Here is a 25,909-nt window from a genome sequence, read left to right on the forward strand (position 1 = left end):
CTTCCGTGGCGCAATGGTTAGCGCGTTCTGCTGCTATTCAAAAGACTGGTGTTTTGAGCCCTCCCGGGAGCGGTGTTGTGACGTCTCAGATGTAACGTTAAATGTCTGAGTTTTTCCACAATACCTGACGAACATTTAATTTTTGGGCTTCCGTGGCGCAATGGTTAGCACGTTCAGCTATTAAACGAAAGGTTGGTATTTCGAGCCCACCCGGGAGAGTTGTTGTGGGGTCTCAGATGTAGCGTAAAAAGTCGTAACTTTTCCACAATACCTGACAACCATTTAATTTCTGAGCTTCCGTGGATCAATGGTTAGCGCGTTCGGCTGTTAACGAATAGGTTGGTGGTTCGAGCCCATCCGGGAGCGGTGTTGTGACGTCTCAGATGTGAAGTAAAAAGTCAAGGATTTTCCACAATACCTGACGACCATTTAATTTTTGGGCTTCCGTGGCGCAATGGTTAGCGCGTTCTGCTGCTATTCAAAAGACTGGTGTTTTGAGCCCTCCCGGGAGCGGTGTTGTGACGTCTCAGATGTAACGTAAAATGTCTGAGTTTTTCCACAATACCTGACGAACATTTAATTTTTGGGCTTCCGTGGCGCAATGGTTAGCACGTTCAGCTATTAATCGAAAGGTTGGTATTTCGAGCCCACCCGGGAGAGGTGTTGTGGGGTCTCAGATGTAGCGTAAAATGTCTGAGTTTTTCCACAATACCTGACGAACATTTAATTTTTGGGCTTCCGTGGCGCAATGGTTAGCACGTTCAGCTATTAATCGAAAGGTTGGTATTTCGAGCCCACCCGGGAGAGGTGTTGTGGGGTCTCAGATGTAGCGTAAAAAGTCATAAGTTTTCCACAATACCTGACAACCATTTAATTTCTGAGCTTCCGTGGCTCAATGGTTAGCGCGTTTGGCTGTTAACGAATAGGTTGGTGGTTCGAGCCCACCCTGGAGAGGTGTTGTAGGGTCTCAGATGTGAAGTAAAAAGTCAAGGTTTTTCCACAATACCTGACGACCATTTAATTTTTGGGCTTCCGTGGCGCAATGGTTAGCGCATTCAGCTGCTATTCAAAAGACTGGTGGTTTGAGCCCTCCCGGGAGCGGTGTTGTGACGTCTCAGATGTAACGTAAAATGTCAGAGTTTTTCCACAATACCTGACGAAAATTTAATTTTTGGGCTTCCGTGGCGCAATGGTTAGCACGTTCAGCTGTTAATCGAAAGGTTGGTGGTTCGAGCCCACCCGGGAGAGGTGTTGTGGGGTCTCAGATGTAGCGTAAAAAGTCATAACTTTTCCACAATACCTGACAACCATTTAATTTCTGAGCTTCCGAGGCTCAATGGTTAGCGCATTCGGCTGTTAACGAATAGGTTGGTGGTTCGAGCAAATCCGGGAGCGGTGTTGTGACGTCTCAGATGTGAAGTAATAAGTCAAGGTTTTTCCACAATACCTGACGACCATTTAATTTTTGGGCTTCCGTGGCGCAATGGTTAGCGCGTTCAGCTGCTATTCAAAAGACTGGTGTTTTGAGCCCTCCCGGGAGCGGTGTTGTGACGTCTCAGATGTGAAGTAAAAAGTCAAGGTTTTTCCACAATACCTGACGACCATTTAATTTTTGGGCTTCAGTGGCGCAATGGATAGCGCGTTCAGCTGCTATTCAAAAGACTGGTGTTTTGAACCCTCCCGGGAGCGGTGTTGTGACGTCTCAGATGTAACGTAAAATGTCAGAGTTTTTCCACAATACCTGACGAACATTTAATTTTTGGGTTTCCGTGGCGCAATGGTTAGCACGTTCAGCTGTTAATCGAAAAGTTGGTGGTTCGAGCCCACCCGGGAGAGGAATTGTGGGGTCTCAGATGTAGCGTAAAAAGTCATAACTTTTCAACAATACCTGACAACCATTTAATTTCTGAGCTTCCGTGGCTCAATGGTTAGCGCGTTCGGATGTTAACGAATAGGTTGGTGGTTCGAGCCCATCCGGCAGAGGTGTTGTGACGTCTCAGATGTGAAGTAAAAAGTCAAGGTTTTTCCACAATACCTGACGACCATTTAATTTTTGGGCTTCCGTGGCGCAAAGGTTAGCGCGTTCAGCTGCTATTCAAAAGACTGGTGGTTTGAGCCCTCCCGGGAGCGGTGTCGTGACGTCTCATATGTAACGGAAAATGTCAGAGTTTTTCCACAATACCTGACGAACATTTAATTTTTGGGCTTCCGTGGCGCAATGGTTAGCACGTTCAGGTGTTAATCGAAAGGTTGGTGGTTCGAGCCACCCGGGAGAGGTGTTGTGGGGTCTCAGATGTAGCGTAAAAAGTCATAACTTTTCCACCATACCTGACAACCATTTAATTTCTGAGCTTCCGTGGCTCAATGGTTAGCGCGTTTGGCTGTTAACGAATATGTTGGTGGTTCGAGCCCACCCTGGAGAGGTGTTGTAGGGTCTCAGATGTGAAGTAAAAAGTCAAGGTTTTTGCACAATACCTGACGACCATTTGATTTTTGGGCTTCCGTGGCGCAATGGTTAGCGCGTTCAGCTGCTATTCAAAAGACTGGTGGTTTGAGCCCTCCCGGGAGCGGTGTTGTGACGTCTCAGATATAACGTAAAATGTCAGAGTTTTTCCACAATACCTGACGAACATTTAATTTTTGGGCTTCCGTGGCGCAATGGTTAGCACGTTCAGCTGTTAATCGAAAGGTTGGTGGTTCGAGCCCACCCGGGAGAGGTGTTGTGGGGTCTCAGATGTATCGTAAAAAGTCGTAACTTTTCCACAATACCTGACAACCATTTAATTTCTGAGCTTCCGTGGATCAATGGTTAGCGCGTTCGGCTGTTAACGAATAGGTTGGTGGTTCGAGCCCATCCGGGAGCGGTGTTGTGACGTCTCAGATGTGAAGTAAAAAGTCAAGGATTTTCCACAATACCTGACGACCATTTAATTTTTGGGCTTCCGTGGCGCAATGGTTAGCGCGTTCTGCTGCTATTCAAAAGACTGGTGTTTTGAGCCCTCCCGGGAGCGGTGTTGTGACGTCTCAGATGTAACGTAAAATGTCTTAGTTTTTCCACAATAACTGACGAACATTTAATTTTTGGGCTTCCGTGGCGCAATGGTTAGCACGTTCAGCTATTAATCGAAAGGTTGGTATTTCGAGCCCACCCGGGAGAGGTGTTGTGGGGTCTCAGATGTAGCGTAAAAAGTCATAACTTTTCCACAATACCTGACAACCATTTAATTTCTGAGCTTCCGTGGCTCAATGGTTAGCGCGTTTGCCTGTTAACGAATAGGTTGCTGGTTCGAGCCCACCCTGGACAGGTGTTGTAGGGTCTCAGATGTGAAGTAAAAAGTCAAGGTTTTTCCACAATACCTGACGACCATTTAATTTTTGGGCTTCCGTGGAGCAATGGTTAGCGCGTTCAGCTGCTATTTAAAAGACTGGTGGTTTGAGCCCTCCCGGGAGCGGTGTTGTGACGTCTCAGATGTAACGTAAAATGTCTGAGTTTTTCCACAATACCTGACGAACATTTAATTTTTGGGCTTCCGTGGCGCGATGGTTAGCACGTTCAGCTGTTAATCGAAAGGTTGGTGGTTCGAGCCCACCCGGGAGAGGTGTTGTGGGGTCTCAGATGTAGCGTAAAAAGTCGTAACTTTTCCACAATACCTGACAACCATTTAATTTCTGAGCTTCCGAGGCTCAATGGTTAGCGCATTCGGCTGTTAACGAATAGGTTGGTGGTTCGAGCAAATCCGGGAGCGGTGTTGTGACGTCTCAGATGTGAAGTAATAAGTCAAGGTTTTTCCACAATACCTGACGACCATTTAATTTTTGGGCTTCCGTGGCGCAATGGTTAGCGCGTTCAGCTGCTATTCAAAAGACTGGTGTTTTGAGCCCTCCCGGGAGCGGTGTTGTGACGTCTCAGATGTGAAGTAAAAAGTCAAGGTTTTTCCACAATACCTGACGACCATTTAATTTTTGGGCTTCAGTGGCGCAATGGATAGCGCGTTCAGCTGCTATTCAAAAGACTGGTGTTTTGAACCCTCCCGGGAGCGGTGTTGTGACGTCTCAGATGTAACGTAAAATGTCAGAGTTTTTCCACAATACCTGACGAACATTTAATTTTTGGGTTTCCGTGGCGCAATGGTTAGCACGTTCAGCTGTTAATCGAAAGGTTGGTGGTTCGAGCCCACCCGGGAGAGGAATTGTGGGGTCTCAGATGTAGCGTAAAAAGTCATAACTTTTCAACAATACCTGACAACCATTTAATTTCTGAGCTTCCGTGGCTCAATGGTTAGCGCGTTCGGATGTTAACGAATAGGTTGGTGGTTCGAGCCCATCCGGCAGAGGTGTTGTGACGTCTCAGATGTGAAGTAAAAAGTCAAGGTTTTTCCACAATACCTGACGACCATTTAATTTTTGGGCTTCCGTGGCGCAAAGGTTAGCGCGTTCAGCTGCTATTCAAAAGACTGGTGGTTTGAGCCCTCCCGGGAGCGGTGTCGTGACGTCTCAGATGTAACGGAAAATGTCAGAGTTTTTCCACAATACCTGACGATCATTTAATTTTTGGGCTTCCGTGGCGCAATGGTTAGCACGTTCAGCTATTAATCGAAAGGTTGGTATTTCGAGCCCACCCGGGAGAGGTGTTGAGGGGTCTCAGATGTAGCGTAAAAAGTCATAACTTTTCCACCATACCTGACAACCATTTAATTTCTGAGCTTCCGTGGCTCAGTGGTTAGCGCGTTTGGCTGTTAACGAATATGTTGGTGGTTCGAGCCCACCCTGGAGAGGTGTTGTAGGGTCTGAGATGTGAAGTAAAAAGTCAAGGTTTTTGCACAATACCTGACGACCATTTGATTTTTGGGCTTCCGTGGCGCAATGGTTAGCGCGTTCAGCTGCTATTCAAAAGACTGGTGGTTTGAGCCCTCCCGGGAGCGGTGTTGTGACGTCTCAGATATAACGTAAAATGTCAGAGTTTTTCCACAATACCTGACGAACATTTAATTTTTGGGCTTCCGTGGCGCAATGGTTAGCACGTTCAGCTGTTAATCGAAAGGTTGGTGGTTCGAGCCCACCCGGGAGAGGTGTTGTGGGGTCTCAGATGTATCGTAAAAAGTCGTAACTTTTCCACAATACCTGACAACCATTTAATTTCTGAGCTTCCGTGGATCAATGGTTAGCGCGTTCGGCTGTTAACGAATAGGTTGGTGGTTCGAGCCCATCCGGGAGCGGTGTTGTGACGTCTCAGATGTGAAGTAAAAAGTCAAGGATTTTCCACAATACCTGACGACCATTTAATTTTTGGGCTTCCGTGGCGCAATGGTTAGCGCGTTCTGCTGCTATTCAAAAGACTGGTGTTTTGAGCCCTCCCGGGAGCGGTGTTGTGACGTCTCAGATGTAACGTAAAATGTCTTAGTTTTTCCACAATAACTGACGAACATTTAATTTTTGGGCTTCCGTGGCGCAATGGTTAGCACGTTCAGCTATTAATCGAAAGGTTGGTATTTCGAGCCCACCCGGGAGAGGTGTTGTGGGGTCTCAGATGTAGCGTTAAAAGTCATAACTTTTCCACAATACCTGACAACCATTTAATTTCTGAGCTTCCGTGGCTCAATGGTTAGCGCGTTTGCCTGTTAACGAATAGGTTGCTGGTTCGAGCCCACCCTGGACAGGTGTTGTAGGGTCTCAGATGTGAAGTAAAAAGTCAAGGTTTTTCCACAATACCTGACGACCATTTAATTTTTGGGCTTCCGTGGAGCAATGGTTAGCGCGTTCAGCTGCTATTTAAAAGACTGGTGGTTTGAGCCCTCCCGGGAGCGGTGTTGTGACGTCTCAGATGTAACGTAAAATGTCTGAGTTTTTCCACAATACCTGACGAACATTTAATTTTTGGGCTTCCGTGGCGCGATGGTTAGCACGTTCAGCTGTTAATCGAAAGGTTGGTGGTTCGAGCCCACCCGGGAGAGGTGTTGTGGGGTCTCAGATGTAGCGTAAAAAGTCGTAACTTTTCCACAATACCTGACAACCATTTAATTTCTGAGCTTCCGTGGCTCAATGGTTAGCGCGTTTGGCTGTTAACGAATAGGTTGGTGGTTCGAGCCCACCCTGGACAGGTGTTGTAGGGTCTCAGATGTGAAGTAAAAAGTCAAGGTTTTTCCACAATACCTGACGACCATTTAATTTTTGGGCTTCCTTGGAGCAATGGTTAGCGCGTTCAGCTGCTATTTAAAAGACTGGTGGTTTGAGCCCTCCCGGGAGCGGTGTTGTGACGTCTCAGATGTAACGTAAAATGTCTGAGTTTTTCCACAATACCTGACGAACATTTAATTTTTGGGCTTCCGTGGCGCGATGGTTAGCACGTTCAGCTGTTAATCGAAAGGTTGGTGGTTCGAGCCCACCCGGGAGAGGTGTTGTGGGGTCTCAGATGTAGCGTAAAAAGTCGTAACTTTTCCGCAATACCTGACAACCATTTAATTTCTGAGCTTCCGTGGATCAATGGTTAGCGCGTTCGGCTGTTAACGAATAGGTTGGTGGTTCGAGCCCATCCGGGAGCGGTGTTGTGACGTCTCAGATGTGAAGTAAAAAGTCAAGGATTTTCCACAATACCTGACGACCATTTAATTTTTGGGCTTCCGTGGCGCAATGGTTAGAGCGTTCTGCTGCTATTCAAAAGACTGGTGTTTTGAGCCCTCCCGGGAGCGGTGTTGTGACGTCTCAGATGTAACGTAAAATGTCAGAGTTTTTCCACAATACCTGACGAACATTTAATTTTTGGGCTTCCGTGGCGCAATGGTTAGCACGTTCAGCTGTTAATCGAAAGGTTGGTGGTTCGAGCCCACCCGGGAGAGGTGTTGTGGGGTCTCAGATGTAGCGTAAAAAGTCATAACTTTTCCACAATACCTGACAACCATTTAATTTCTGAGCTTCCTTGGCTCAATGGTTAGCGCGTTCGGCTGTTAACGAATAGGTTGGTGGTTCGAGCCCATCCGGGAGCGGTGTTGTGACGTCTCAGATGTGAAGTAAATAGTCAAGTTTTTTCCACAAAACCTGACGACCATTTAATTTTTGGGCTTCCGTGGCGCAATAGTTAGCGCGTTCAGCTGCTATTCAAAAGACTGGTGGTTTGAGCCCTCCCGGGAGCGGTGTCGTGACGTCTCAGATGTAACGTAAAATGTCAGAGTTTTTCCACAATACCTGACGAACATTTAATTTTTGGGCTTCCGTGGCGCAATGGTTAGCACGTTCAGCTGTTAATCGAAAGGTTGGTGGTTCGAGCCCACCCGGGAGAGGTGTTGTGGGGTCTCAGATGTAGCGTAAAAAGTCATAACTTTTCCACAATACCTGACAACCATTTAATTTCTGAGCTTCCGAGGCTCAATGGTTAGCGCATTCGGCTGTTAACGAATAGGTTGGTGGTTCGAGCAAATCCGGGAGCGGTGTTGTGACGTCTCAGATGTGAAGTAATAAGTCAAGGTTTTTCCACAATACCTGACGACCATTTAATTTTTGGGCTTCCGTGGCGCAATGGTTAGCGCGTTCAGCTGCTATTCAAAAGACTGGTGTTTTGAACCCTCCCGGGAGCGGTGTTGTGACGTCTCAGATGTAACGTAAAATGTCAGAGTTTTTCCACAATACCTGACGAACATTTAATTTTTGGGTTTCCGTGGCGCAATGGTTAGCACGTTCAGCTGTTAATCGAATGGTTGGTGGTTCGAGCCCACCCGGGAGAGGTGTTGTGGGGTCTCAGATGTAGCGTAAAAAGTCATAACTTTTCCACAATACCTGACAACCATTTAATTTCTGAGCTTCCTTGGCTCAATGGTTAGCGCGTTCGGCTGTTAACGAATAGGTTGGTGGTTCGAGCCCATCCGGGAGCGGTGTTGTGACGTCTCAGATGTGAAGTAAATAGTCAAGTTTTTTCCACAAAACCTGACGACCATTTAATTTTTGGGCTTCCGTGGCGCAATAGTTAGCGCGTTCAGCTGCTATTCAAAAGACTGGTGGTTTGAGCCCTCCCGGGAGCGGTGTCGTGACGTCTCAGATGTAACGTAAAATGTCAGAGTTTTTCCACAATACCTGACGAACATTTAATTTTTGGGCTTCCGTGGCGCAATGGTTAGCACGTTCAGCTGTTAATCGAAAGGTTGGTGGTTCGAGCCCACCCGGGAGAGGTGTTGTGGGGTCTCAGATGTAGCGTAAAAAGTCATAACTTTTCCACAATACCTGACAACCATTTAATTTCTGAGCTTCCGAGGCTCAATGGTTAGCGCATTCGGCTGTTAACGAATAGGTTGGTGGTTCGAGCAAATCCGGGAGCGGTGTTGTGACGTCTCAGATGTGAAGTAATAAGTCAAGGTTTTTCCACAATACCTGACGACCATTTAATTTTTGGGCTTCCGTGGCGCAATGGTTAGCGCGTTCAGCTGCTATTCAAAAGACTGGTGTTTTGAACCCTCCCGGGAGCGGTGTTGTGACGTCTCAGATGTAACGTAAAATGTCAGAGTTTTTCCACAATACCTGACGAACATTTAATTTTTGGGTTTCCGTGGCGCAATGGTTAGCACGTTCAGCTGTTAATCGAATGGTTGGTGGTTCGAGCCCACCCGGGAGAGGTGTTGTGGGGTCTCAGATGTAGCGTAAAAAGTCATAACTTTTCCACAATACCTGACAACCATTTAATTTCTGAGCTTCCTTGGCTCAATGGTTAGCGCGTTCGGCTGTTAACGAATAGGTTGGTGGTTCGAGCCCATCCGGGAGCGGTGTTGTGACGTCTCAGATGTGAAGTAAATAGTCAAGTTTTTTCCACAAAACCTGACGACCATTTAATTTTTGGGCTTCCGTGGCGCAATAGTTAGCGCGTTCAGCTGCTATTCAAAAGACTGGTGGTTTGAGCCCTCCCGGGAGCGGTGTCGTGACGTCTCAGATGTAACGTAAAATGTCAGAGTTTTTCTACCATACCTGACGAACATTTAGCTTTTGGGCTTCCGTGGCGCAATGGTTAGCGCTTTCAGCTGTTAACCGAAAGGTTGGTGGTTCGAGCCCACCCGGGAGAGGTGTTGTGGGGTCTCAGATGTAGCGTAAAAAGTCATAACTTTTCCACAATTCCTGACAACCATTTAATTTCTGAGCTTCCGTGGCTCAATGGTTAGCGCGTTTGGCTGTTAACGAATAGGTTGGTGGTTCGAGCCAATCCTGGAGAGGTGTTGTAGGGTCTCAGATGTGAAGTAAAAAGTCAAGGTTTTTCCACAATACCTGACGACCATTTAATTTTTGGGCTTCCGTGGAGCAATGGTTAGCGCGTTCAGCTGCTTTTCAAAAGACTGGTGGTTTGAGCCCTCCCGGGAGCGGTGTTGTGACGTCTCAGATGTAGCGTAAAATGTCTGAGTTTTTCCACAATACCTGACGAACATTTAATTTTTGGGCTTCCGTGGCGCAATGGTTAGCACGTTCAGCTGTTAATCAAAAGGTTGGTGGTTCGAGCCCACCCGGGAGAGGTGTTGGGGGTCTCAGATGTAGCGTAAAAAGTCGTAACTTTTCCACAATACCTGACAACCATTTAGTTTCTGAGCTTCCGTGGATCAATGGTTAGCGCGTTCGACTGTTAACGAATAGGTTGGTGGTTCGAGACCGTCCGGGAGCGGTGATGTGACGTCTCAGATGTGAAGTAAAAAGTGAAGGTTTTTCCACAATACCTGACGACCATTTAATTTTTTTGGCTTCCGTGGCGCAATGGTTAGCGCGTTCTGCTGCTATTCAAAAGACTGGTGTTTTGAGCCCTCCCGGGAGCGGTGTTGTGACGACTCAGATGTAACGTAAAATGTCAGATTTTTCCACAATACCTGACGAACATTTAATTTTTGGGCTTCCGTGGCGCAATGGTTAGCACGTTCAGCTATTAATCGAAAGGTTGGTGGTTCGAGCCCACCCGGGAGAGGTGTTGTGGGGTCTCAGATGTAGCGTAAAAAGTCATAACTTTTCCACAATACCTGACAACCATTTAATTTCTGAGCTTCCGTGGCTCAATGGTTAGCACGTTCGGCTGTTAACGAATAGGTTGGTGGTTCGAGCCCATCCGGGAGCGGTGTTGTGACGTCTCAGATGTGAAGTAAAAAGTCAAGGTTTTTCCACAATACCTGACGACCATTTAATTTTTGGGCTTCCGTGGCGCAAAGGTTAGCGCGTTCAGCTGCTATTCAAAAGACTGGTGGTTTGAGCCCTCCCGGGAGCGGTGTCATGACGTCTCAGATGTAACGTAAAATGTCAGAGTTTTTCCACAATACCTGACGAACATTTAATTTTTGGGCTTCCGTGGCGCAATGGTTAGCGCTTTCAGCTGTTAACCGAAAGGTTGGTGGTTCGAGCCCACCCGGAAGAGGTGTTGTGGGGTCTCAGATGTAGCGTATAAAGTCATAACTTTTCCACAATACCTGACAACCATTTAATTTCTGAGCTTCCGTGGCTCAATGGTTAGCGCGTTCGGCTGTTAACAGAGAGGTTGGTGGTTCGAGCCCATCCGGGAGCGTTATGTGATCTCTCAGATGTAACGTAAAAAGTCAAGTTTTTTCCACAATACCTGACGACAATGTAATTTTTGGGCTTCCGTGGCGAAATGGTTAGCGCTCTTAGCTGTTATTCAAAAGGTTGGTGGTTCTAGCCCACTCAGGACCGTTGTTGTGAGGTCTCAGATGTGACGTAAAAAGTCAAAGTTTTTCCGAAATACCTGACGACCATTTAAATTTTGGGGTTCGGTGGCGCAAGGGTTAGCGCGCTCAGCTGTCATTCAAAAAGTTGGTGGTTCGAGCCCACCCGGGAGCGGTGTTGTGAGGTCTCAGATGTGACGTAATAAGTCAAGGTTTTTCCACAATACCTGACGACCATTTAATTTTTGGGCTTCCGTGGCGCAATGGTTAGCGCGTTCAGCTGCTATTCAAAAGGCTGGTGTTTTGAACCCTCCCGGGAGCGGTGTTGTGACGTCTCAGATGTAACGTAAAATGTCAGAGTTTTTCCACAATACCTGACGAACATATAATTTTTGGGTTTCCGTGGCGCAATGGTTAGCACGTTCAGCTGTTAATCGAAAGGTTGGTGGTTCGTGCCCACCCGGGAGAGGAATTGTGGGGTCTCAGATGTAGCGTAAAAAGTCATAACTTTTCAACAATACCTGACAACCATTTAATTTCAGAGCTTCCGTGGCTCAATGGTTAGCGCGTTCGGCTCTTAACCGAAAGTTTGGTGGTTCGAGCCCATCCGGGAGCGGTGTTGTGAGGTCTCAGATGTGAGGTAAAAAGTCAAAGTTTTTCCACAATACCTGACGACCATTTAATTTTTGGGCTTCCGTGGCGCAAAGGTTAGTGCGTTCGGCTGTTAACCGAAAGGTTGGTGGCTCGAGCCCATCCGGGAGCGGTGTTGTGAGGTCTCAGATGTTACGTAAAAAGTCAAGGTTTTTCCTCAATACCTGACGAACATTTAATTTTTGGGATTCCGTGGCGCAATGGTTAGCGCGTTCAGCTGCTATTCAAAGACTGGTGGTTTGAGCCCTCCCGGAAGCGGTGTTGTGACGTCTCAGATGTAACGTAAAATGCCAGAGTTTTTCCGAAATACCTGACGACCATTTAAATTTTGGGCTTCGGTGGCGCAAGGGTTAGCGCGCTCAGCTGTCATTCAAAAAGTTGGTGGTTCGAGCCCACCCGGGAGCGGTGTTGTGAGGTCTCAGATGTGACGTAATAAGTCAAGGTTTTTCCACAATACCTGACGATCATTTAATTTCTGGGCTACCGTGGCGCAATGGTTAGCGCGTTCGGCTTTTAACCGAAAGTTTGGTGGTTCGAGCCCATCCGGGAGCGTTTTGTGAGGTCTCAGATGTAACGTAAAAAGTCCGAGTTTTTCCACAATACCTGTGAACATTTAATTTTTGGGCTTCCGTGGCGCAATGGTTAGCGCCTTCGGCTGTTAACGGAAAGGTTGGTGGTTCAAGCACACCCGAGAGCGGTGCTATGAGGTCTCAGATGTTACGTAAAAAGTCAAAGTTTTTCCACAATACCTGACGACCATTTAATTTCAGAGCTTCCGTGGCTCAATGGTTAGCGCGTTCGGCTCTTAACCGAAAGTTTGGTGGTTCGAGCCCATCCGGGAGCGGTGTTGTGAGGTCTCAGATGTGAGGTAAAAAGTCAAAGTTTTTCCACAATACCTGACGACCATTTAATTTTTGGGCTTCCGTGGCGCAAAGGTTAGTGCGTTCGGCTGTTAACCGAAAGGTTGGTGGCTCGAGCCCATCCGGGAGCGGTGTTGTGAGGTCTCAGATGTTACGTAAAAAGTCAAGGTTTTTCCTCAATACCTGACGAACATTTAATTTTTGGGATTCCGTGGCGCAATGGTTAGCGCGTTCAGCTGCTATTCAAAGACTGGTGGTTTGAGCCCTCCCGGAAGCGGTGTTGTGACGTCTCAGATGTAACGTAAAATGCCAGAGTTTTTCCACAATACCTGACGAACGTTTAATTTTTGGGCTTCCGTGGCGCAATGGTTAGCACGTTCAGCTGTTAGTCGAAAGGTTGGTGGTTCGAGCCCACGCGGGAGAGGTGTTGTGGGGTCTCAGATGTAGCGTAAAAAGTCAAACATTTTCCACAATACGTGACAATCATTTAATTTCTGAGCTTCCGTGCTCAATGGTTAGCGCGTTCGGCTGTTAACCAATAGGTTGGTGGTTCGAGCCTACCCGGGAGCGGTGTTGTGGGATCTCAAATGTAACGTAGAAAGCCAAAGGTTTTCCACAATATCTGACGACAATTTAATTTTTGGGCTTCCGTGGCGCAATTGTTAGCGCGTTCGGCTGTTAACCGAAAGGTTGGTGGTTCGAGAACACCCTGGAGAGGTTTTGTAGGGTCTCAGATGTAACGTAAAAAGTCATAACTTTTCCACAATACCCGACAACCATTTAATTTCTGAGCTTCCGTGGCTCAATGGTTAGCGCGTTCGGTTGTTAACCAATAGGTTGGTGGTTCGAGCCCATCCGGGAGCGGTGTTGTGACGTCTCAGATGTGACGTAAAAAGTCAAGGTTTTTCCACAGTACCTGACGACCATTTAATTTTAGGGCTTCCGTGGCGCAATGGTTAGCGCGTTCAGCTGCTATTAAAAAGACTGGTGGTTTGAGCCCTCCCGGGAGCGGTGTTGTGACGTCTCAGATGTAACGTAAAATGTCAGAGTTTTTCCACAATATCTGACGAACATTTAATTTTTGGGCTTCCGTGGCGCAATGGTTAGCGCGTTCAGCTGCTATTCAAAAAGACTGGTGGTTTGAGCCCTCCCGGGAGCGGTGTTGTGGGGTCTCAGATGTAGCGTAAAAAGTCAAAAATTTTCCACAATACGTGACAACCATTTAATTTCTGAGCTTCCGTGGCTCAATGGTTAGCGCGTTCAGCTTTTAACCAATAGGTTGGTGGTTCGAGCCCACCCGGGAGCGGTGTTGTGGGATCTCAAATGTAACGTAGAAAGCCAAAGGTTTTCCACAATACCTGACGACCATTTAATTTTTGGGCTTCCGTGGCGCAATGGTTAGCACGTTCAGCTGTTAATCGAAAGGTTGGTGGTTCGAGCCCACCCGGGAGAGGTGTTGTGGGGTCTCAGATGTAGCGTAAAAAGTCAAAACCTTTCCACAATACGTGACAAACATTTAGTTTCTGAGGTGCCGTGGCTCAATGGTTAGCGCGTTTGGCTGTTAACCAATAGGTTGGTGGTTCGAGCCTACCCGGGAGCGGTGTTGTGGGATCTCAAATGTAACGTAGAAAGCCAAAGGTTTTCCACAATACCTGACGACCATTTAATTTTTGGGCTACCGTGGCGCAATGGTTAGCGCGTTCAGCTGCTATTAAAAAGACTGGTGGTTTGAGCCCTCCCGGGAGCGGTGTTGTGACGTCTCAGATGTAACGTAAAATGTGAGAATTTTTCCACAATACCTGACGAACATTTAATTTTTGGGCTTCCGTGGCGCAATGGTTAGCGCTTTCAGCTGTTAACCGAAGGGTTGGTGGTTCGAGCCCACCCGGGAGAGGTGTGGTGGGTCTCAGATGTAGCGTAAAAAGTCAAAGCTTTTCCACAATACGTGACAACCATTTAACTTCTGAGCTTCCGTGGCTCAATGAGTAGCGCGTTCGGCTGTTAACCAAATGGTTGGTGGTTCGAGCCCATCCGTGAGCTGTGTTGTGAGGTCTCAGATGTGACGTAAATAGTCAAAGTTTTTCCACAATACCTGACGACCATTTAATTTCAGAGCTTCCGTGGCTCAACGGTTAGCGCGTTCGGCTTTTAACCGAATGTTTGGTGGTTCGAGCCCATCCGGGAGCGTTATGTGAGGTCTCAGATGTAACGTAAAAAGTCAGATTTTTTCCACAATACCTGACGATCATTTAATTTTTGGGCTTCCGTGGCGCAACGGTTAGCGCGCTTAGCTGTTATTCAAAAGGTTGGTGGTTCGAGCCCGCGCGGGAGCGGAGCAGTGAGGTCTCAGATGTAACGTAAAAATTCAAAACTTTTCCACAATACGTGATAACCATTTACTTTATGAGCTTTCGTGGCTCAATGGTTAGCGCGTTCGGCTGTTAACCAATAGGTTGGTTGTTCGAGCTCACCCGGGAGCGGTGTTGTTAGGACTCAGATGTGACGTAAAAAGTCAAAGGTTTTCCGAAATACCTGACGACCATTTAAATCTTGGGCTTCCGTGGCGCAATGGTTAGCGCGCTCAGCTGTTATTCAAAAAGTTGGTGGTTCGAGCCCACCCGGGAGCGGTGTTGTGAGGTCTCAGATGTGACGTAATAAGTCAAGGTTTTTCCACAATACCTGACGATCACTTAATTTTTGGGCTACCGTGGCGCAATGGTTAGCGCGTTCGGCTTTTAACCGAAAGTTTGGTGGTTCGAGCCCATCCGGGAGCGTTTTGTGAGGTCTCAGATGTAACGTAAAAAGTCAGAGTTTTTCCACAATACCTGTGAACATTTAATTTTTGGGCTTTCGAGGCGCAATGGTTAGCGCGTTCGGCTGTTAACCGAAAGGTTGGTGGTTCGAGCCCATCCGGGAGCGGTGTTGTGAGGTCTGAAATGTAACGTAAAAAGTCAGAGTTTTTCCACAATACCTGTGAACATTTAATTTTTGGGCTTCCGTGGCGCAATGGTTAGCGCCTTCGGCTGTTAACGGAAAGGTTGGTGGTTCAAGCACACCCGAGAGCGGTGCTATGAGGTCTCAGATGTTACGTAAAAAGTCAAAGTTTTTCCACAATACCTGACGACCATTTAATTTCAGAGCTTCCGTGGCTCAATGGTTAGCGCGTTCGGCTCTTAACCGAAAGTTTGGTGGTTCGAGCCCATCCGGGAGCGGTGTTGTGAGGTCTCAGATGTGAGGTAAAAAGTCAAAGTTTTTCCACAATACCTGACGACCATTTAATTTTTGGGCTTCCGTGGCGCAAAGGTTAGTGCGTTCGGCTGTTAACCGAAAGGTTGGTGGCTCGAGCCCATCCGGGAGCGGTGTTGTGAGGTCTCAGATGTTACGTAAAAAGTCAAGGTTTTTCCTCAATACCTGACGAACATTTAATTTTTGGGATTCCGTGGCGCAATGGTTAGCGCGTTCAGCTGCTATTCAAAGACTGGTGGTTTGAGCCCTCCCGGAAGCGGTGTTGTGACGTCTCAGATGTAACGTAAAATGCCAGAGTTTTTCCACAATACCTGACGAACGTTTAATTTTTGGGCTTCCGTGGCGCAATGGTTAGCACGTTCAGCTGTTAGTCGAAAGGTTGGTGGTTCGAGCCCACGCGGGAGAGGTGTTGTGGGGTCTCAGATGTAGCGTAAAAAGTCAAACATTTTCCACAATACGTGACAATCATTTAATTTCTGAGCTTCCGTGCTCAATGGTTAGCGCGTTCGGCTGTTAACCAATAGGTTGGTGGTTCGAGCCTACCCGGGAGCGGTGTTGTGGGATCTCAAATGTAACGTAGAAAGCCAAAGGTTTTCCACAATATCTGACGACAATTTAATTTTTGGGCTTCCGTGGCGCAATTGTTAGCGCGTTCGGCTGTTAACCGAAATGTTGGTGGTTCGAGAACACCCTGGAGAGGTTTTGTAGGGTCTCAGATGTAACGTAAAAAGTCATAACTTTTCCACAATACCTGACAACCATTTAATTTCTGAGCTTCCGTGGCTCAATGGTTAGCGCGTTCGGTTGTTAACCAATAGGTTGGTGGTTCGAGCCCATCCGGGAGCGGTGTTGTGACGTCTCAGATGTGACGTAAAAAGTCAAGGTTTTTCCACAGTACCTGACGACCATTTAATTTTAGGGCTTCCGTGGCGCAATGGTTAGCGCGTTCAGCTGCTATTAAAAAGACTGGTGGTTTGAGCCCTCCCGGGAGCGGTGTTGTGACGTCTCAGATGTAACGTAAAATGTCAGAGTTTTTCCACAATATCTGACGAACATTTAATTTTTGGGCTTCCGTGGCGCAATGGTTAGCGCGTTCAGCTGCTATTCAAAAAGACTGGTGGTTTGAGCCCTCCCGGGAGCGGTGTTGTGGGGTCTCAGATGTAGCGTAAAAAGTCAAAAATTTTCCACAATACGTGACAACCATTTAATTTCTGAGCTTCCGTGGCTCAATGGTTAGCGCGTTCAGCTTTTAACCAATAGGTTGGTGGTTCGAGCCCACCCGGGAGCGGTGTTGTGGGATCTCAAATGTAACGTAGAAAGCCAAAGGTTTTCCACAATACCTGACGACCATTTAATTTTTGGGCTTCCGTGGCGCAATGGTTAGCACGTTCAGCTGTTAATCGAAAGGTTGGTGGTTCGAGCCCACCCGGGAGAGGTGTTGTGGGGTCTCAGATGTAGCGTAAAAAGTCAAAACCTTTCCACAATACGTGACAAACATTTAGTTTCTGAGGTGCCGTGGCTCAATGGTTAGCGCGTTTGGCTGTTAACCAATAGGTTGGTGGTTCGAGCCTACCCGGGAGCGGTGTTGTGGGATCTCAAATGTAACGTAGAAAGCCAAAGGTTTTCCACAATACCTGACGACCATTTAATTTTTGGGCTACCGTGGCGCAATGGTTAGCGCGTTCAGCTGCTATTAAAAAGACTGGTGGTTTGAGCCCTCCCGGGAGCGGTGTTGTGACGTCTCAGATGTAACGTAAAATGTGAGAATTTTTCCACAATACCTGACGAACATTTAATTTTTGGGCTTCCGTGGCGCAATGGTTGGCGCTTTCAGCTGTTAACCGAAGGGTTGGTGGTTCGAGCCCACCCGGGAGAGGTGTGGTGGGTCTCAGATGTAGCGTAAAAAGTCAAAGCTTTTCCACAATACGTGACAACCATTTAACTTCTGAGCTTCCGTGGCTCAATGAGTAGCGCGTTCGGCTGTTAACCAAATGGTTGGTGGTTCGAGCCCATCCGTGAGCTGTGTTGTGAGGTCTCAGATGTGACGTAAATAGTCAAAGTTTTTCCACAATACCTGACGACCATTTAATTTCAGAGCTTCCGTGGCTCAACGGTTAGCGCGTTCGGCTTTTAACCGAATGTTTGGTGGTTCGAGCCCATCCGGGAGCGTTATGTGAGGTCTCAGATGTAACGTAAAAAGTCAGATTTTTTCCACAATACCTGACGATCATTTAATTTTTGGGCTTCCGTGGCGCAACGGTTAGCGCGCTTAGCTGTTATTCAAAAGGTTGGTGGTTCGAGCCCGCGCGGGAGCGGAGCAGTGAGGTCTCAGATGTAACGTAAAAATTCAAAACTTTTCCACAATACGTGATAACCATTTACTTTATGAGCTTTCGTGGCTCAATGGTTAGCGCGTTCGGCTGTTAACCAATAGGTTGGTTGTTCGAGCTCACCCGGGAGCGGTGTTGTTAGGACTCAGATGTGACGTAAAAAGTCAAAGGTTTTCCGAAATACCTGACGACCATTTAAATCTTGGGCTTCCGTGGCGCAATGGTTAGCGCGCTCAGCTGTTATTCAAAAAGTTGGTGGTTCGAGCCCACCCGGGAGCGGTGTTGTGAGGTCTCAGATGTGACGTAATAAGTCAAGGTTTTTCCACAATACCTGACGATCACTTAATTTTTGGGCTACCGTGGCGCAATGGTTAGCGCGTTCGGCTTTTAACCGAAAGTTTGGTGGTTCGAGCCCATCCGGGAGCGTTTTGTGAGGTCTCAGATGTAACGTAAAAAGTCAGAGTTTTTCCACAATACCTGTGAACATTTAATTTTTGGGCTTTCGAGGCGCAATGGTTAGCGCGTTCGGCTGTTAACCGAAAGGTTGGTGGTTCGAGCCCATCCGGGAGCGGTGTTGTGAGGTCTGAAATGTAACGTAAAAAGTCAGAGTTTTTCCACAATACCTGTGAACATTTAATTTTTGAGCTTCCGTGGCGCAATGGTTAGCGCGTTCGGTTGTTAACGGAAAGGTTGGTGGTTCAAGCACACCCGGGAGCGGTGCTATGAGGTCTCAGATGTTACGTAAAATGTCAAAGTTTTTCCACAATACCTGACGAACATTTATTTTCAGAGCTTCCGTGGCTCAATGGTTAGCGCGTTCGGCTGTTAACCGAAAGTTTGGTGGTTCGAGCCCATCCGGGAGCGGTGTTGTGAGGTCTCAGATGTGAGGTAAAAAGTCAAAGTTTTTCCACAATACCTGACGACCATTTAATTTTTGGGCTTCCGTGGCGCAAAGGTTAGTGCGTTCGGCTGTTAACCGAAAGGTTGGTGGCTCGAGCCCATCCGGGAGCGGTGTTGTGAGGTCTCAGATGTTACGTAAAAAGTCAAGGTTTTTCCTCAATACCTGACGAACATTTAATTTTTGGGCTTCCGTGGCGCAATGGTTAGCGCGTTCAGCTGCTATTCAAAAGACTGGTGGTTTGAGCCCTCCCGGGTGCGGTGTTGTGACGTCTCAGATGTAACGTAAAATGTCAGAGTTTTTCCACAATATCTGACGAACATTTAATTTTTGGGCTTCCGTGGTGTAATGGTTAGCGCGTTCAGCTGCTACTCAAAGACTGGTGGTTTGAGCCCTCCCGGAAGCGGTGTTGTGACGTCTCAGATGTAACGTAAAATGCCAGAGTTTTTCCACAATACCTGACGAACGTTTAATTTTTGGGCTTCCGTGGCGCAATGGTTAGCGTGTTCAGCTGTTAATCGAAAGGTTGGTGGTCCGAGCCCACCCGGGAGAGGTGTTGTGGGGTCTCAGATGTAGCGTAAAAAGTCAAACATTTTCCACAATACGTGACAATCATTTAATTTCTGAGCTTCCGTGGCTCAATGGTTAGCGCGTTCGGCTGTTAACCAATAGGTTGGTGGTTCGAGCCTACCCGGGAGCGGTGTTGTGGGATCTCAAATGTAACGTAGAAAGCCAAAGGTTTTCCACAATACCTGACGACAATTTTATTTTTGGGCTTCCGTGGCGCAATTGTTAGCGCGTTCGGCTGTTAACCGAAAGGTTGGTGGTTCGAGAACACCCTGGAGAGGTTTTGTAGGGTCTCAGATGTAACGTAAAAAGTCATAACTTTTCCACAATACCTGACAACCATATAATTTCTGAGCTTCCGTGGCTCAATGGTTAGCGCGTTCGGTTGTTAACCAATAGGTTGGTGGTTCGAGCCCATCCGGGAGCGGTGTTGTGACGTCTCAGATGTGACGTAAAAAGTCAAGGTTTTTCCACAGTACCTGACGACCATTTAATTTTAGGGCTTCCGTGGCGCAATGGTTAGCGCGTTCAGCTGCTATTAAAAAGACTGGTGGTTTGAGCCCTCCCGGGAGCGGTGTTGTGACGTCTCTGATGTAACGTAAAATGTCAGAGTTTTTCCACAATACCTGTGAACATTTAATTTTTGGGCTTTCGATTCGCAATGGTTAGCGCGTTCGGCTGTTAACCGAAAGGTTGGTGGTTCGAGCCCATCCGGGAGCGGTGTTGTGAGGTCTGAAATGTAACGTAAAAAGTCAGAGTTTTTCCACAATACCTGTGAACATTTAATTTTTGAGCTTCCGTGGCGCAATGGTTAGCGCGTTCGGCTGTTAACGGAAAGGTTGGTGGTTCAAGCACACCCGGGAGCGGTGCCATGAGGTCTCAGATGTTACGTAAAATGTCAAAGTTTTTCCACAATACCTGACGACCATTTAATTTCAGAGCTTCCGTGGCTCAATGGTTAGCGCGTTCGGCTGTTAACCGAAAGTTTGGTGGTTCGAGCCCATCCGGGAGCGGTGTTGTGAGGTCTCAGATGTGAGGTAAAAAGTCAAAGTTTTTCCACAATACCTGACGACCATTTAATTTTTGGGCTTTCGATTCGCAATGGTTAGCGCGTTCGGCTGTTAACCGAAAGGTTGGTGGTTCGAGCCCATCCGGGAGCGGTGTTGTGAGGTCTCAGATGTTACGTAAAAAGTCAAGGTTTTTCCTCAATACCTGACGAACATTTAATTTTTGGGCTTCCGTGGCGCAATGGTTAGCGCGTTCAGCTGCTATTCAAAAGACTGGTGGTTTGAGCCCTCCCGGGTGCGGTGTTGTGACGTCTCAGATGTAACGTAAAATGTCAGAGTTTTTCCACAATATCTGACGAACATTTAATTTTTGGGCTTCCGTGGTGTAATGGTTAGCGCGTTCAGCTGCTATTCAAAGACTGGTGGTTTGAGCCCTCCCGGAAGCGGTGTTGTGACGTCTCAGATGTAACGTAAAATGCCAGAGTTTTTCCACAATACCTGACGAACTTTTAATTTTTGAGCTTCCGTGGCGCAATGGTTAGCGTGTTCAGCTGTTAATCGAAAGGTTGGTGGTTCGAGCCCACCCGGGAGAGGTGTTGTGGGGTCTCAGATGTAGCGTAAAAAGTCAAACATTTTCCACAATACGTGACAATCATTTAATTTCTGAGCTTCCGTGGCTCAATGGTTAGCGCGTTCGGCTGTTAACCAATAGGTTGGTGGTTCGAGCCTACCCGGGAGCGTTGTTGTGGGATCTCAAATGTAACGTAGAAAGCCAAAGGTTTTCCACAATACCTGACGACAATTTAATTTTTGGGCTTCCGTGGCGCAATTGTTAGCGCGTTCGGCTGTTAACCGAAAGGTTGGTGGTTCGAGAACACCCTGGAGAGGTTTTGTAGGGTCTCAGATGTAACGTAAAAAGTCATAACTTTTCCACAATACGTGACAATCATTTAATTTCTGAGCTTCCGTGGCTCAATGGTTAGCGCGTTCGACTGTTAACCAATAGGTTGGTGGTTCGAGCCCATCCGGGAGCGGTGTTGTGACGTCTCAGATGTGACGTAAAAAGTCAAGGTTTTTCCACAGTACCTGACGACCATTTAATTTTAGGGCTTCCGTAGCGCAATGCTTAGCGCGTTCAGCTGCTATTAAAAAGACTGGTGGTTTGAGCCCTCCCGGGAGCGGTGTTGTGACGTCTCTGATGTAACGTAAAATGTCAGAGTTTTTCCACAATATCTGACGAACATTTAATTTTTGGGCTTCCGTGGCGCAATGGTTAGCGCGTTCAGCTGCTATTCAAAAAGACTGGTGGTTTGAGCCCTCCCGGGAGCGGTGTTGTGGGGTCTCAGATGTAGCGTAGAAAGTCAAAAATTTTCCACAATACGTGACAACCATTTAATTTCTGAGCTTCAGTGGCTCAATGGTTAGCGCGTTCGGCTGTTAACCAATAGGTTGGTGGTTCGAGCGCACCCGGGAGCGGTGTTGTGGGAGCTCAAATGTAACGTAGAAAGCCAAAAGTTTTCCACAATACCTGACGACCATTTAATTTTTGGGCTTCCGTGGCGCAATGGTTAGCGCGTTCAGCTGCTATTCAAAAGACTGGTGGTTTGAGCCCTCCCGGGAGCGGTGTTGTGACGTCTCAGATGTAACGTAAAATGTCAGAGTTTTTCCACAATACCTGACGACCATTTAATTTTTGGGCTTCCGTGGTGCAATGGTTAGCGCGATCAGCTGTTAAGCAAAAGGTTGGTGGTTCGAGCCCACCCTGGAGAGGTGTTTTGGGATCTCAAATGGTACGTAAAAAGCCAAAGTTTTTCCACAATACCTGACAACCATTTAATTTTTGGGCTCCGTGGCGCATTGGTTAGCGTGCTCAGCTGTTATTCAAAAGGTTGGTGGTTCGAGCCCACCCGGGAGCGGTGTTGTGAGGTCTCAGATGTGACGTAAAAAGTCAAAGTTTTTCCACAATACCTGACGACAATATTATTTTTGGGCTTCCGTGGCGCAATGGTTAGCGTGCTCAGCTGTTATTCAAAAGGTTGGTGGTTCGAGCCCACCCGGGAGCGGTGTAGTGAGGTCTCAGATGTGACGTAAAAAGTCAAAGTTTTTCCACAATACCTGACGATCATTTAATTTTTGGGCTTCCGTGGCGCATTGGTTAGCGCGTTCGGCTGTTAACCGAAAGGTTGGTGGTTCGAGCCCACCCGGGAGAGGTGTTGTGGGGTCTCAGATGTAGCGTAAAAATTCAAAACTTTTCCACAATACGTGATAACCATTTTTACCTCTCCGAGTGACGTATGTCACGGAGAGGTATTACACCGGCCGTGTCTGTGTGTCTGTGTGTCTGTCTGTGTGTCTGTGTGTCTGTCAGACCCCACGTGACCGCGTTCGCAGTTTGCGTATTGGAGCAAACAAATACCCGATTTCCGGAACGCGTTCGCGGTTCACGGAAATTTGGCCATTCATCTACCAACACAAGTCTTTACTAACTGGCTTCTAAGGACCACAATCTGCTAGTCTTTGTCCATCCCACATGGACACTAGTCTGTACTTGCTAGCTTCTAAGCACCACCATCTTCTGTTCTTCGTCAATTTCACCTTGACACCAGCTTCTATGCACCACCATCTTCTGTTCTTCGTCAATTCCACATTGACACCAGGTTCTATGCACCACCATCTTCTGTTCTTCGTCAATTCCACATTGACACCAGCTTCAATGCACCACCATCTTCAGGTCTTTTGTCCATTCCACATGGACGCCAGTCAGTACATTCTGGCTTCTTTTCCTCCGTCATCGTTTGGTTCCAAGATATACGCGGCGATCGGCTAGGGTTACGAGAAACGTCTAGCCTCCCAATGGCAGGGCTTCCACCATCGGTTCACGCAAATGCGTTTTTATCTATTATTTGGTTTTAAGATATACGCGGCGATCGGCTAGGGTTACGAGAAACGTCTAGCCTCCCAATGGCAGGGCTTCCACCAAAGGTTCACGCGAATGCGTTTTTATCTATTATTATAATGGAAACGAAACGTATATATACCCCAAAATTTGAAAAAAGCGGGCAAGAGGGGGTACCCTTCACTTTAAACGTCAATATTAGCAAAGTTTCGAAAGATAATAGGAACAACTTTATTTTAAACGATTTAACTATTTTTAAAGTTATTTACTGGCGATTAAAATAATTAAAAATAATTATATTTATTTAAATATTAAAGATAAACCCAAGTACCGAAGTCGTTAAATCCTTGCCTCCTATATCTATCAAGGCCCGTGCATTGCGTTATATTTCGTACATTGTCTCTTATATCTTTTTAGGCCCGTGCATTGCGTTATATTTCCTACATTGCCTCCTGTATCTATCTAGGCCCGTGCATTGCGATATATTTTTGAGAACAACAACCAAAATGGGAAGCTCCTCTCTCTCTGTTATATGAAATGAAAATATGGATAATATTTTCGGCAATTCGATTTGAATGGCTCTTTCTGATGTATCATTCTCTCAGCACTGTTCATAATGGACAGGAACTTAGAGATTCGAGACACTTGGAATTACGATAGTGTTTCAAATCCTCTGTAATGAGGGCTTAACGACTTGGAGTGACTGGAAAGATAGATACACATCCTATTTTTTAGTTGTACCATGCGTACCACAATGTTGCCAGGCGTTTATTGAAGGATGCTTGGGTACTTGGTACAGACTGTTACGTCTACCAAGTTTCCTAGCATCCAAGAATAAATAGGATTCATAGAAGCCAGTGTTATGGGCATGTCATGGGTCAAGTCGTTAAATATATCGACGCAGTTAAATAGCTGATGGCATTATTTTATCCACTTTCTCATTGCGTTTCGAGTGGAAGTTCAACTTTGGCACGGACGACAGATGGCGCTCTTAACCTTCTACCCCCAAAAATCGCAGTTGTCTGCTCGTTTTCCCCTTCCGCGTTTTTTCGTTATAAACTTATGATTTAACGAACTGTTAAGATAAAATTTCATATTTCCTTAGACAGATAAGCTTCTACTCCTTTCATCTTACTCCCAGTTAGATTTAACCTTGTTAAAACATAATCAGATGAATTTGAGTTATAATGTCTAGGAGTGATAGAGACATTTTTACCGATGTCTAGAGATGTTAAGCTTAAGCGAAATTGTTTTACGTTTGAATAAAAATACCGCTTCCAGTAGTGGGTTTATAGTACTCCTTGTTTGTGTAAGATTAGTGTAGCTGTAGAGCGTTGTTGCTGTTTAGTTTATACGCCCCCTAGGCCTATTTGTGAAAGACCTTTTTTTACGCACTTTTATCATTCTTTATTTGAAAAAAGTGTTGGCAATGTATATTTTTTAAATATGACGGAATTGCTGTTGGTATGATAGCGCCCTATTCGCGAAAAAAACCTTTTTTTAAATAGTTGATTCATTCTTTGATAGAATTTCGAAGGAAGAAGTTAAGTGTTAAATTTGCTCGATTAATTTTGTTCGGCAAATAATATAATTAAGCCTTACGTATTACTGAAGGAGATTGATTTTGCCAACCTGTGTGAGTATTTAAGGAGATTGATTTTGCTAACCTTTGTGAGTATTTAACTGATTAATAAGTAAATGGAGGAAGATAATAATTTAAGTAAAGAGGAAATCAGAAAACGAAAGGCAAGGGAAAGAATGAGGGCAAAAAGGTCAGATCCTGAATTTAGGAAACGAGAAAATGAAAGGAGAAGAGCGTTAGCCGCGGAAAAAAGGCTGTTTCTGGAACAGGTTCTAGCACGCAAAATGTTGGTCCTACCACGAGGCCAGTTGGCCATGATCGTACGAAAGATAATGCATTAAATAAATGTTCTATTGAAAGTATTGTAGTTGTAGGCATATCTATTAATAAGGAACCCAATAATGTACAAAATGTTAATGCTAATATTAGTGAAATCATCGAAAGCGATGAACAAGTACGAGCCTAGCTTATGTGTGATTGGGTTGTGGCTTCCATGTTTTGGGGACATTTGCTTTTTGTGTGGCGATGTATGATTCAGCTTTGATATGGACAAATGTTACAAATCATACTGGTAGACTAAGAATACGGTTGAGGTATAGCAAGAGACTAGAGTTTCCCCAGCAATTGAGAGATATTGAAAAGGCTTGAACAATTGACTATTTTAAAATTGAATTCCTGCACTTGCAAAGAATTAAAAAAAGCGATAGATGCATATATTTAGGTTGTTTAAGGGGTAGTGATAGTCATCTCCACTCGGAGAGGTAATATTTTGGCTTTCCCAACTTGTATTTCTGAGCTTCCGTGGCTCAATGGTTAGCGCTTTCGGCTGTTAACCAATAGGTTGGTGGTTCGAGCTCACCTGGGAGCGGTGTTGTGGGATCTCAAATGTAACGTAAAAAGCAAAGTTATTCCACAATGAGCTTTTGTATTAACTATGCCAAAATAAACTTTGAAACTTTGAAATGAACTTTGAAATACCTGACGACCATTTAATTTTTGAGCTTCCGTAGCGCAATGGTTAGCGCGTTCGGCTGTTAACCGAAAGGTTGGTGGTACGAGCCCATCCGGGAGCGGTGTTGTGAGGTCTCAGATGTGACGTAAAAAGTCAAAGTTTTTCCACAATACCTGACGACCATATAAATTTTGGGCTTCCGTGGCGCAATGGTTAGCGCGTTCAGCTGTTATTCTAAAGGTTGGTGATTCGAGCCCACCCGGGAGCGGTGTTGTGAGGTCTCAGATGTGACGTA

General features: G+C 46.3%; 3 non-coding genes across 3 annotated transcripts; all 3 read left to right on the plus strand.

Annotated features, from left to right (window-relative positions):
• Positions 1 to 11,168: 11,168 nt before the first annotated feature.
• Positions 11,169 to 11,241, plus strand: TRNAK-CUU (transfer RNA lysine (anticodon CUU)). Its single transcript has one exon. It is a non-coding gene; the product is annotated as a tRNA-Lys (tRNA).
• An 806-nt stretch (positions 11,242 to 12,047) lies between these two features.
• Positions 12,048 to 12,120, plus strand: TRNAK-CUU (transfer RNA lysine (anticodon CUU)). The gene has a single exon. It is a non-coding gene; the product is annotated as a tRNA-Lys (tRNA).
• A 3,155-nt stretch (positions 12,121 to 15,275) lies between these two features.
• On the plus strand, positions 15,276 to 15,348 carry TRNAK-CUU (transfer RNA lysine (anticodon CUU)). Its single transcript has one exon. It is a non-coding gene; the product is annotated as a tRNA-Lys (tRNA).
• The last annotated feature ends 10,561 nt before the right edge of the window (positions 15,349 to 25,909 follow it).

This window comes from Phalangium opilio, unplaced genomic scaffold (genome assembly GCF_054372755.1).
Source record: "Phalangium opilio isolate 3A_F unplaced genomic scaffold, DU_Popi_V2 ptg001421l_1, whole genome shotgun sequence".
NCBI lineage: Eukaryota > Metazoa > Arthropoda > Arachnida > Opiliones > Phalangiidae > Phalangium > Phalangium opilio.